Source organism: Haemaphysalis longicornis, unplaced genomic scaffold (assembly GCF_048455015.1).
Source record: "Haemaphysalis longicornis isolate Haplotype H1 unplaced genomic scaffold, Haemaphysalis longicornis Haplotype H1 scaffold_10, whole genome shotgun sequence".
Lineage (NCBI taxonomy): Eukaryota > Metazoa > Arthropoda > Arachnida > Ixodida > Ixodidae > Haemaphysalis > Haemaphysalis longicornis.
Genome location: NW_027526204.1, coordinates 119,333,027 through 119,345,604, shown reverse-complemented (window position 1 = coordinate 119,345,604; position 12,578 = coordinate 119,333,027).

Sequence of the window (12,578 nt, the reverse complement as noted above, 5' to 3'; positions counted from 1 at the left end):
TCATGATTATGAATGTGGCGGGGGTGTGCTGATGATTGAGGCGTCCTGCATGGCTCCATAAACGTATTCACCTTGTCTGGTCTAAACCTGCACTCCTGGGTCCATATACGTAGTCTTCGTAGCACATAACGCACATTTAGTACAGGACCAGGAACACAACTCTGCCGGCGCAGTGCCAAAAAAAGCGACCGACCAAAAAGCGCCGTGAAGAAGACTCTACGGTCTGAAAGTCGTACGCATTCGCTACTGAAGTGACATAACTCTTCACGCAAACCGCGAGGGGAGCACGGTGGGACAGTATACTGCAGCAGCTTGATACGAAAGCAACGTCTGCAGGTGACTTTCAGGCGCATTCTAGAAATGGCAACCGGCGGACCAGCGCTGTAACAGGGTGGCTATCGAGATGGGGGACTTGTAGCGAAGGAAGGCCGTTAACTAGATGGAGTAATGAAGTCACAAAATTGCGGTTCAAAGAATAGACTAGGGCATTTCCAGAGAGGAACTGCTGGAGGAACATGGAAGAAACTGGCGCGGAACACAGTCGCCCAGATAGCTGAATCGGTAAGCCATCCGAGATGCATTCGGAAGGCGTGGGTTGGGGCTTCACTCTGGACGCGTGTTTGTTTCTCTTTTTTTTTTTTGCTAACATAGAAAAAGTGCGCTAATCGTAATATCAATTTAAAAAAACCTTCGAACTATTCCCTTACGCTTTCCTCTATAGACCTTCTGGACTGCTGGATTTCCTTTCTGTATTCCTTGAAACGATCCCCTCCTTAACCTCATTAAGCGAAAATATTTGCACGTGTGCGTGCGTGCGTTCTTGTGTGCATGCTTGCGTGCGTGCTCGCGGGTACCTGTGGAAAGAGAGAGGGAGAGATACAGAGAGAGAGAGAGAGAGAGAGAAAGTGAGAGAGAGGGCAACGCTGAGTTGAAGGTGGTAGTCTTTCCGCCTGTAGTCATGTAGAGCTGAGCCGACATTAATTACAGCGGAACAATTGCTCCCTAGCACTGGCACATCCGTAGTATCCCATTGTGCTCCGCGCAATCCCTGCCCCGGATCTCCGCGAATGCTACAGGGCCTGGACTAATCTCTTCGCTCGCGTGAGGACGCTGCGCATTGCGGGACAGCGACCGCGGCGCAGCGTTTCGATCACTGCCGGCAGACAGCGCGAAACTGGAATGCGCTGCAAGACTGTGCCATGAAGCACGAGAACAGAGGTAATCGAAAAAACGCCTTTCCTAGGTGGAAGAGAAATTATGAGCGGGAAACGGAAGTGAATTAGAAACCGAAAAAAAATTATACCTGATCCCTCCGGAAATTTATCGGGAGATGCGGAGCATATCGGCACGAAGTGAAGAAGGAAGCGAGAAAGATAGCAAGAGAGAGAGAGATTGTGAAGAGGATTGAAAAACAAGCGGTCGGGCTTGCTACTTCAAATGGGAATGAACATAATGCAGAAAAAAAGAAAAGAGCGCAGCAACAGTACGTAGAAACAATAAATAAGCTGGAGAATAACAAGAAATAAACAAGGGGCGTAGAAAAAATTTGAAGTATCAGGAGAACAAATTTCAGGATCTCAAGGTTAGAGAATCTCGACCAATCTTGAGTGAATTAAAAACAGTCAAAATGGAAGTGAGGTTCTTGTAGAAATGAACTTTGTTGGAGCGAAACTGTGCTCCGCAATGAACTTCAAAAATCAGGCACCCCTCCGTCTAGCGACGGCGGTTGTTGAACGCGAAACTTTCTCGTGACGGGTCATCGCCGTCTTTACACGGTGGGGTGCAGGATTCTTCTCATTTTGCCCGTCCATGCCCACCTCTCCAAATCAAAACCGTTTCAACTGTGTCGTCAAAGTGATCGGTCTCTAGCTATCCATATATCGCAAATTATCACAGTCTTTACGTTTGCTTATTATCACTGCATGGCTTTGCGTGAGTGACGAGTAAAGGCCGTGAAAAATTGCGATATATGGATAGCTACAGACCGAGTCATCTGACGAATGTTGACTAAAAAATTTTTGTGAAGATATTGTGAATCGTTAGCACTTTGCCATGCCCATACTTATTGGCCAGCATCCAACATGTGTACTGCGAGATCGATCGATACAGACCCGTTTACACATTGCTCGAACAGCCCTTCAGTTCTGTAAAGATACCTATCAGCAGCTCGCATTTCTGCAGACATATCTTTCGAAAGCGTTTGATCGTGTCTCGAACTCATTTTCTCTTTCTTTGTCAGAGCGGGCTACGTTGGTTCGGTTGTTCTCAAGGGAGTACGTCTTTGTTATAGTAACTGCTCTACCCGCCTAATTGTTAGTGGTTACCTTTCGAAGCCCGTGCCTATACATTCGTCAGTAAAGCAAGGTTGCCCGCTATCATCTTTTCTTTTTGCGCTCTTTTTAGAGCCTTTATGTGAGAGTGCAGTGGCATGCAGTAGCATTCGGGGTTTTCATATGCTCGGTATTAAACTCAAACTACTGGCGTATGCTGACGATTTGGCCTTTTTTCTGTAGCGAAAAACCAACTATTGATAAGGTATTTCTGTGACAAACGAATTCTGATTAGTTTATGGTGCTAAAGTCAAACTTCTGAAGAGCTCTGGACTTTGGTTCGACTCATGGGCAACAACACCAGCCGAGTATACCGGCTATCCAATGGTCCTGTGTACCACCTAAATATCTCGGTGTACCGCTGGACTCCTGCCGACAAAGGGCCCGCCATTGGCGGGGCGCACTAAGGCCCTTCGTAGTTATTCGCAGGCTTTCGTTCCGCATAACCTGTAGATTTTTAGAACGGCCCACGCATGCAACATGTCGTGGCATCCAAACTGGTCCATGTAATGCAAATTCTTCATTGCGCTCCGATTCACGTACACCCATCGGATTTTCGCAACCTTTGTGTGGTTATCCACAATGGAGCCAATGAAGCTCGTCAACCTTTTTAGACCGGTTTACGCTGGCGGGCAGGCCTTAACCTTTTGTAGGGCAAATATTTGCACGGTGCTTCTTTTTTCGGGACTCCACCCACCCTGTTATTCGCGATTTCTTGCAAGTTAACCTCTCCGATGTTTTGCCTAAACTTATTGTCTCATTATTGTTTCCGACCAGGCCTTTTTTGTGGGGGTTTATGTATGGAGTGTACACTTCAATACAGTTTTTGCTGGTTCGTTTTTCCCCGGATTATATGTTCAGTGTGCCTCGTGTTAAACTCTACAAGGACCTAATTTCCTTAATTTTCATGCTTTTCCCAGCACCACTGTATAGAAGTGTTTATTCTAACTTTGCTGGACAAGATGTGGTCGTCCGTGTCCGTAAAATGCCGCTTTCTCCCTCAACAAAACGTTCTTCTTCAAACTGCACAGCGAAACTTTGCCTGTTAAGACGTGGCTGCACAACCCAAACAAATTTTGTGTCTTCTGTGAACTGTCGCCTGCGCGATGTACCGGAAACTATTGAGCACTGCTTCATAAATTGTAAGGATGCCTAATTATTTTGGATGTCCTCCAAAGAACTCATAAGAAGGACTTTGAATTGACTCCGCATGGTATATGGTATCTCGTATCACCCGCAGACGGTGATGTGCCATATGATTGTTTTTTTTTTCTAATCTCTCTGTATAGTTCATGGAAAACGCGAATGTTGGATAGGCACGCTGAGCCTGTGGTTTCTTCCAGAGCACACTTTTGCCATAAGATTATTTTTCTTAAAGATGTCTATGACCAAAATGATTCCCGCCCTGATTGGTATCCACTCCTTATTAATTGCTTAATGTTGCCCCCGTTTTAAACTGAGTGTACATAATTGCTCATTTTGTTGTTTTGTCTTTCAGTTTGTAATCAAATTACTTGTATGTGTACGTAACCAACTCATTTGTATGTGTGCATAGTTGTAAATAAGTGTTGTAAATATTCTTTCCTACATTCACATGTATTGCAATAAATACCATGTGGAAAACGACATCGCAAAGCTTGTTTACGTGCTGCAAGTACTTCATTGTGCGCGTTCTAACGCGCAACCTCTACATATAGTTTTTGCGACATTTGTGTAGGAGACTCAATGGGAACCTATGCGTAAGGACAATTTGTTTCTTCTAATTAGTGTCTGGGGGTGCTGGGCTGACACATCTGTTTGTACACCAGCTTGTATTTCGGCTTTTCTTATATAAAGTGACGCATCAGCCACTTCTGCTAAACGTCATTCAGCAGCGAATAAGCTTTCATTTACCTTTTTTGCTTGTCTCCACGGGTGAAGTTAGTACGAAGCCGCCATGTCGCTTTTTGAAGGAGGTGGTCGACACCTTTCATTTCCTTACAGCGAGGTTTTCTCTGCAATATCTGTTTACCTTTCCCAGGAAAGCTTTGACGAACACATTATTCGAGCGTTTGTTCCCAGTGCCGGTTTATCGCCGCCAGCCGTACACTGGCCACCATAAGGACAGTGTTTTGAAGCGTGTCACACGTATTTGTCTTCCTCCAAATGCAAAAACGCATTTCTTTAAAGTGCATACATCAACACTTCCAGTGAAAACATAGTTGCGCGAGAAAGGAATGTCTATTCCTTGGTCTGACAATTGCGGCTAATTCAATCAATCTGAAACCATTGATCTTTGTTTTGTTTCGTGCCGGATGCGGTGTTTTTCTGAGATGTGTTGCAACGAACTCTTAAACATGACGTGGACATTAACCCCTTATACAAATCTGCTCTTGCCTTTTCAGGACGTTACTGGAGTGCCGTATGATATATTAAGTGCAATGCACTTCTTAAGCGACCCTGAACCTGCGTCCACCGGCGATGTCCGCGCACGTGGAGATGGGCGCGCGCAGCCTGGCCGCTGACATAGCACATACCCACGTGGGGGATTGGCCAGGAATCTCCTCGTCTTCCTTGGCAACGGGGGGAGATGGGCGCGCGCTGCCTGGCCGCTGACATGGCACATACCCACGTGGGGGATTGGCCAAGAATCGGGCGTGAGAAGGGCTAATGCACCTGCTTAAAGGAGTACTGACACGAAATTTCAAAGCTGAGATCCGCTCTAGCAATCAAGTACAACGACAACACAAATAGGTGTCTGTGAATAAGTGCATCTTTCTTTCTTTGTAGTTGTGTGTGTGTGTGTGTGATCTCTCTTTCGCGAACATTACCGAACCGCGCAAATTCAACTCGTGCATTCGCACTTTCACATTCTTCCCCTCGGGGAAATGCGGGGAATTTTTGTTGTGATGAGATTGTATAGCTCATGGAAGTGCTGCATGACGGACAGGCAGGCGGGACCCCCTCGCCCAACGAAGTCCATTTTTCGGGAGCAAGCTGTGTTGGCGCGGAGCATATATGCGGCGCAAAGTGACCCAGCAAAATGGCTGCATCTATTGGACGCGTCCGTCAGCTTGCCGGAATTTTAGACGGACAGCTTATTTTAGCTGCAGTGATGTACATCTTTTGGGATGACTCATAACTTTTGTAGGCGGTAATAAGTGCAGTTTTAAATGCAGTAAAAAAAAATATCAAAATGGAGCAATAACAGACGCCGGCTTCGTAACGGGAGGGACCCAAGTTCGATTGCCGTCGCAGGAGCCGGTTTTTTTTTTTTTTACTTCGCCAGTTCTCGCGTTACAGACGCCATCAGTGACAACCCTAAAGCACCGGTTTAAAAATATCAAAAACGGCGAAGAAGCAGTCAACAAAATGGCGTACTTACACAGACGAACATCGACGAATCTAATACAACGGCGTTTGCCTTCTGCGCATATATCTGTTGTGCTCTCGCTTCCAGTAACATCGATGTCGATCGACAACTGTTTAGATAAACCAAAACAGTCTAGGATAGCGACCGCAAGGCACCACCATTGCCTTATCAAAACAAAGTTGCCGATTCGGCGTGCAAAACAGAAGAAAGAAACGAAGGCTTCGGCGTTGGCTTTAAAAACAAAAGAAGATGTCCGGGCGCGGCCAAGCGCTGGTAACAAAACATAGGTAAAGAAATCGAAAGACATCACTTGGCACAATAATGTTGCGTGGAGGAAGAACAGATGACAAGAACCATGTAGCGATGAGGCGATGTACGTACATGATGGGACCAACTATTTACGAGTGGCCATAACGGAACCCAAGCTGGATGCCTTCGCACGCACGTTCTTCGTCTACTCGTGATAATATAATTCTGCACTCGCCTAAAGGCACCTGTAGGGAGAAACCGTGCGTGTCGTATAATAAAACAACTCTGTATGATATGATATGGCCGGTAAAAATGTATTTGCACGAGCTTTGACTCACGTCCAAACATACTTGGCTCAGTATTGATTTATTGCAGGGTTTAATGTGCCGACGCAACGTAGGTGATGAGGCGCGCCGTAGTGGAGGGCTGCGGATTAATTTTGACCTCGTTGAGATTTTTATCGTGCGCCGAAATTTCGTACACATGGGCATTTTAACGCGAAACTGTTTCATTCCGGGATTGACGAAGATTTCACTTATGTCATATCCGTCACGGAAGTGACGCCAGTACAGCGAAGCAAGCGGCCTGAAAGGGTGCACCCCTGCACCCAGGGTGTTCTTGCGGGGAAGCAACCTTTTGTAATAAAGAGTACGTCATACTTCGGGTTGCTCGTTTTCGGGTTTTATATTTTAACGCGAAAGTGTTTTATGCCGGGATATGCCAAGATTTCACCGACGTCATATCCGTCACGGAAATGACGCCAGTACACCTTTGCCGAAGCGACCCGCCAGCAGGATGTCGCTCGCCAAGCACACCCACAAGACAGCCGCCGACCCGCAAATCATGCTAGGCTGCAGATTTCGCTGTACATTTCACTTTCGTGTTTTACAGATTCCTGTGACAGAGGAATCGACCGCAGTTTTTTTTGCTTTTCGCCTCCATCAGAAAAGCGGCCGCCGGGACCGGGAGTCGAACCAGCGTCATCGTGCTCAGCAGCACAACGCCTTAGCCACTGAGCCACCGCGGCGGGTATACTTAGCTCAGGAAATGTGCACACACGGGCATGTGGGGGCAAGTCAAAGAGAACTGCTCTCGCAGTTACAAATGCCTAATAACGAGACATGGCGCAGCGATGTGGGCCACGTTGCCTTGGACAGGCCACCAACGCGGCTAATGCGAGCGGCAGTTTCTCATTTAATCGTTCTATCAATAATCGTAGACCCTGCAGAGTTTTTAGCACTTGTGTGGTTTAAACCCACGTCTTTTAAAGTCGATAAAAAAGACGAAAATGTTTATTAGACTACTCAAACGCGAAAATTTAGCTGTGTCTGTCTCTCTCCCTCAGTTCAGCCGCCCAGTCTGTAGTTAAAAGAATTCTTGAGTGAGACGTTTATAAAGGCAAAACATTTTCAACCAATAAATATAGAAATATGTTCCATATCTTTCAACACTGTTCAGCAAAAAGGTAACAGTAGGCCTATTTTAGTAAGCATATCACTACATAACTGGTGTTTATATAGCTCTTTTAATTGGAGGTGGATGTGTGCTGGATTTTTGCGACAGTAAATTAGAGGAAACGACTTGAAAATCAGGTTTTAACATCGACATTTAAACAAGGCTAGAGCCCGAGCCTCGCTCGTGGACCGAGCGGTAAGTCCCAGCAAGGTCAACCGAGGGCACAGAACTGCGAACGCGCCAAGACTGAACTCCGCAAACAATGGGTGGACCGAGACGGGAGGGTAACAGCCTGAGAGGCGGGAGTATGAGACAGGAGAGGCTGTTACGTGGCAAGAGCGCGCAAAGGACTATCGTCCTGCAACGACACTTGCAGTGAGGGAGCAGACTCGCGGCAAATTTCTTGGTATTTATTTTCAGTGCTGACAAAGTGACCGTCCTCGCCGTCGTTGTCGTCATTTTCCGTCAGAAGGAATTGTGGCAAAATAGCCACCTCTGTAAAGAAAAAAATAAACAAATAAAAATATATTTCTCTTCAAGCAGGATTTGAACCCGCGGCCGCTACTTAGTGCGCCAACCGGGCACCCTGCCGGAATGAAACGAGAGTTTGCCTTCAGACGCGTGCCGCATGACAAGAGAACGTGATGGCACGTGAGTATAACATGTGCAGAGGGAGGAGAGCTATGACTGTGGGGAATCTACGGCGTGAATCTCGGTAACTCTGCCTGTTGCAGTAATTCACGTCAATAGTTGAAGAAACAAAAGTAAAGAAAGATACGCCAACACAGGTAGCATTACGAATTTCTGGTAGTCGCTAGACCTTAGGCTACAAAGCACACAAGCAAACTTAAGTTCCCGAGGAATTTCTTTTGATAGGCGAAGCCCTTAGGGGCTCTGGCTGTTGGCGCTTCATGTCGTCGTCGTAGCCGTCATCTCATATGGTCACGGTACTAAAACACCGAGAAACTCGTTTACGCCGCGCGCTAAACCATAACGCGTACTATAAAAAAACACCGGCACACTCGTTTACGCCTCGCGCTAGAGATCCTCGTGCTTCAAAGGCAAGAGATTTTTACAGCAAAGCTTTATACCTCTACCCCTTAATGGTTTCATCTCCGTTGGCGAAACCGCCAAGGCGCCAGGAATACACTCATACACTGCATGCTTCGCCCCTTCCCAAGTTTCACGTTAGTAGAGCTGGCCCCGGATTTTTTCGGCTTTTATTTTGCCTCTCGTCGACGTCGCTATTAACCCTCTCAACTTTTTTTTGCTTTCGTAAAAACCGGTCAACCCGGCATTTTATTTCAAAAACGCTGCTACTCTCGTTTGTGCACAAATCGTTTGCTTTAAATATGCTGAAAATTTCCTACGCGCTGAAAAATGCTAACATGTATAAACCGCCCTACCACTGTTAGTAGATTGGAATGGTTACGCCTAAGTCTCACACCTCCGCTCTGTACATTAGCACCTGCAGTGCGTGAAGTGGTTATATGCCGTGACACAGAAGGGAACTACCGCTCTTTAAGTCTGTTCGACATGGTGCTAGTTTCAGGTGCGAATTCGCAGCTGCGGCCCCACGTATTGCGGCAAAACGATCTGCGTCGATGCTGCGTCGAATCGCCGAATGTTTTAAACAGTATACCACTTCTCCGGTGAACGCAGCTTGGCATTTGGCATATTATCGCGGCAGTGAGAAAGGAAAGTGGATCGTGCTGCCGCACGAGCGGCGCCACAGGTGCGAATTCGCACGCAAAATTCGCATCTTGTATACGGGCCTTACTTGACTGTTTCACGAGGCTGTCTCACGAACTTACTGCATCTCTTACTAATTCTACGCAGGTACCCTTTCTCGTCTTTCTGATGGGCACTCGCAACTTATTCAAGATAATCATGTTCTCCGATTTTGGGAGCATTTCCTGAAGGGCTGCGCCTCTGCTTGGTGGTTCAACAATGGTTGGAGGTAGAAAGGACGGGAAGGAGAGAGAAAGCTAGTCAGCGAGAGAGAGAGAGAGAGAGAGAGAGAGAGAGAGAGAGAGAGAGAGAGAGAGAGAGAGAGAGAGAGAGAGAGAGAGAGAGATTCGGAAAGGGGAGGAGCACCGTGAAACCGCACAAAAGGGAAAAATCACTGCTCCGCTTTTCCTATATCGTCGAATGCAAAATCCAACGTAGCAACCTCAGATCGTCTCTTCGGGCCAGCCAGAATAGAAGCAAGTTTTGCATCCAGCCATACCGGGCCCAATGGCTGCGCGAAAAGGCTGAAGGTTGCATGGCACATTCAGGTCCTATCGCCTCCTGGCTGCAGTATCTCTTTCCAGTGCGATAGAAAGAGGACGGGACGCAGCTGGCGAAGCGTAGATAAATGACAGCCCGACCATCAATTTCGCTGGGCTCGTAAATCATCGTGATCGAGCGGGCCTCAGAATCGCGACCCTTGGTCCGGCGCTCCATAACTCTAAGTAACGACGTGACGGCCCCGGCAGCTGGCTTAGCCGTGGCAGACATCGACGCTGTCCCTCGGCGGTGAATCTGGCGCGCCTATGACCGGCTTGTAACTTCCCCGCACTGTACTTTACTTGGCCTCCGCGTCCTTGACAGGCGCTAAGCCGCCAATCGCGCCCGCTCTATATATGGTACGTCACTCGCTTCCAAGGACGCACCACAAGACGAAAAAAAGCGGAATGTTTACGGTCCCTGCAGCGCCTGCTGGATGTGACGACCTTACGATAATACCTACGCAGAGACGCAGGGGAGTCGATGAGGGAATTCGAAGTGACGCAGTCTGACAGTACGGCAGGAGGAGAGAATTTGACACGCCTTATCGTTATCTGTCCCTCGGTTTACAGTGTAATTTGGAGTTACACTTTTTTGCGGTCCCTTTCACAGCGACAGCAAATTCCAAAAGTCTGCTTTGCATTTATGGCATGGTTGTCGTTTGGGGAGCCGGGAGTCTGGTTTTTGAATGACCCAGACTTGCTGGCATCCCTTTCACGTGACCAACTCCAAGTGATTCCTCTGGCGGGTTAGGCAGCCGCTCATGAAAATTATTTAGTCTGTTCGAGGTTAAAGCTGCTGCTATGGGATGGTTGGTCCTACCTATAGTGGAAACTTATACCGAGATGTTCTTCATGACCCGAGTACCTCAATGCTCTAGCTGCGCTTTCCACCCGCCGACACTACTTACGAGGCGTCAGAAACCAAAGAACCACACTCCCCTAGGCTATCGTCTTTCCTTCCCCCCGGAAACTGTCCTTATTCTACGAGCCCAAACCGGCGTGTTACCAGCACGACACATTCAACACTGTAAGCACGGGCTTTCAGGCACTCCAGAATGCTCACACTACAGCCCACATCCACTGGCTCCAAAATAGTTTTTTTTTCCTCTGCACTCTAACCCAGGTGTCGCAACCTATTGAGGAAGAGGGCGGAATTGCATGACGCCGACACGGCGGAAGCTGGAAGGCAAATCGGAATAGATCAGGTTGGGCTCTTTGCAGGCAGATAGAAAAATATCCGCTGATTGACAATAATGTGCAATACTGGAATACAAACCACGTTTATTTTTAGCACGCATGTCACGATGTTTCAGTTCAGAAACAGGTTATAAGAAAAACATTTTAAAGCTTACAAACACAGAGTTTACAAGCAAAAATGTTTAAAAACCTGCAAGAAAAAAGAAAGAAAGCGAAGACGTTGTCTGGCCTAGTGTGAAGATGAGGGACGATACCAACCGGAAGCGATATTTATTTGCTCCTGTCTAACCTTATTTCAGGTCAAAACTGCCATTCTACCAATGGGATAACCAGCGATATGGGCATTGGGAGGGAGGGGGGGGGGGGCGTTCTCACGTTGTGCTGGGGGCCGCAGGTTGTCGACCCCTGCTCTAACCACATGTCCCCTACGCCATAAACACACTCCTATCACACGTGGTTTGGTCTTGCGAAGGGAAACTCCCACAAACTCTTAAAGAGGATCCCAATTAATAAAAAATACGGTCGCGGAGCAGTGGGAGGTCGCGCTGCTCAGCACAGGCCCTCTGACCCAGGCCTTGCTAGCCCAGGTGGCCGTAAAAGCCGTGAAAACTTGGCCCACCCATGGCAACAATAAAATTTTTCTTGTGCGATTTGATATCTCGCCTTAGACACACGATCGCTAATTGTCTACAACAGGATGTGCACGTCTTACACCTGTTTGCGTTCGTTAAAAGTAACAAGAGTCGTTTGCGAACACCCGATACCGTATGAACTGGAAGCTGACGTTTAACGTTGCCCCTTCAACTTACATGGTTGCTTAAAAGAAGCTAAAACTTGAAACCTGCAGCTTTGTTTGCTCGTTTTACAGATGTATGAGGTCCCTTATGCAAGGAAACGCCTCCGCGCATGGCAGTTACTTTCTAAGGTTTACCAAACTCCATTTCCAGTATTGTGTTAGAGGCAGTAAGTATTCGGAGCCACTTTTTGCACGTCGTGGTTAGAACTTCAAAATCCCCGCAACAATGTATAACTAGGCAAATCCATCGTCAGAATAAAATACGAGAAACTAGTAAAGGCAGCTATTTTTTCAAACTTCAATTAGGCCAAATCCCTAAAAAAAACGTCAGCTGAGCTGGTGGATGCTAAGTTAAGAAATTTCGCTCTAAAATATAACCGCGGGATTTCCCCGTATTGTAGAATAACAATTCAGCTGAGAGACGCGTTAACCCAAATAAAGAGAAGTGCTGTTAGAACTGATGACGCGCAAAACCAACCGGCAGGCCAACTAGAAACAACAATTGTTGTTTTTTTTTTTTTTTTGGACAGTAATATGAGCCCAAAGGCTGCAGGACGCTAACCGATCTGCAAATAAGGAGTAGGAGTAGTCGTAGTTTGAGTGATGCGGGAAAGGAAAAGAAGTGCGTGGGGGAAAATATTGAGCACGGCAAGCAGCTCACCTGCACACAAACTCACTACGGGGGAGGAGAAGTAGCGTGAGAGTGTAAGGAAAGAGAGTAGATGGTAAAAGAGACAGAGCAAAAGAAGAAAACGAAAAGAATGAAAGAATGAAAGAAAGAGCAAAAGGCTGCGTTAGGTTAGCACTGTTTGCTCCCCAGTTAGCACCACCACGACCACATCAGCAATGTCGCGGAGCCGGCACGGAGGCGTCGGTCAAGCACCTTCTTGCTCACCCTTCAAATTATGTGCGCCGAGGTATCGTTG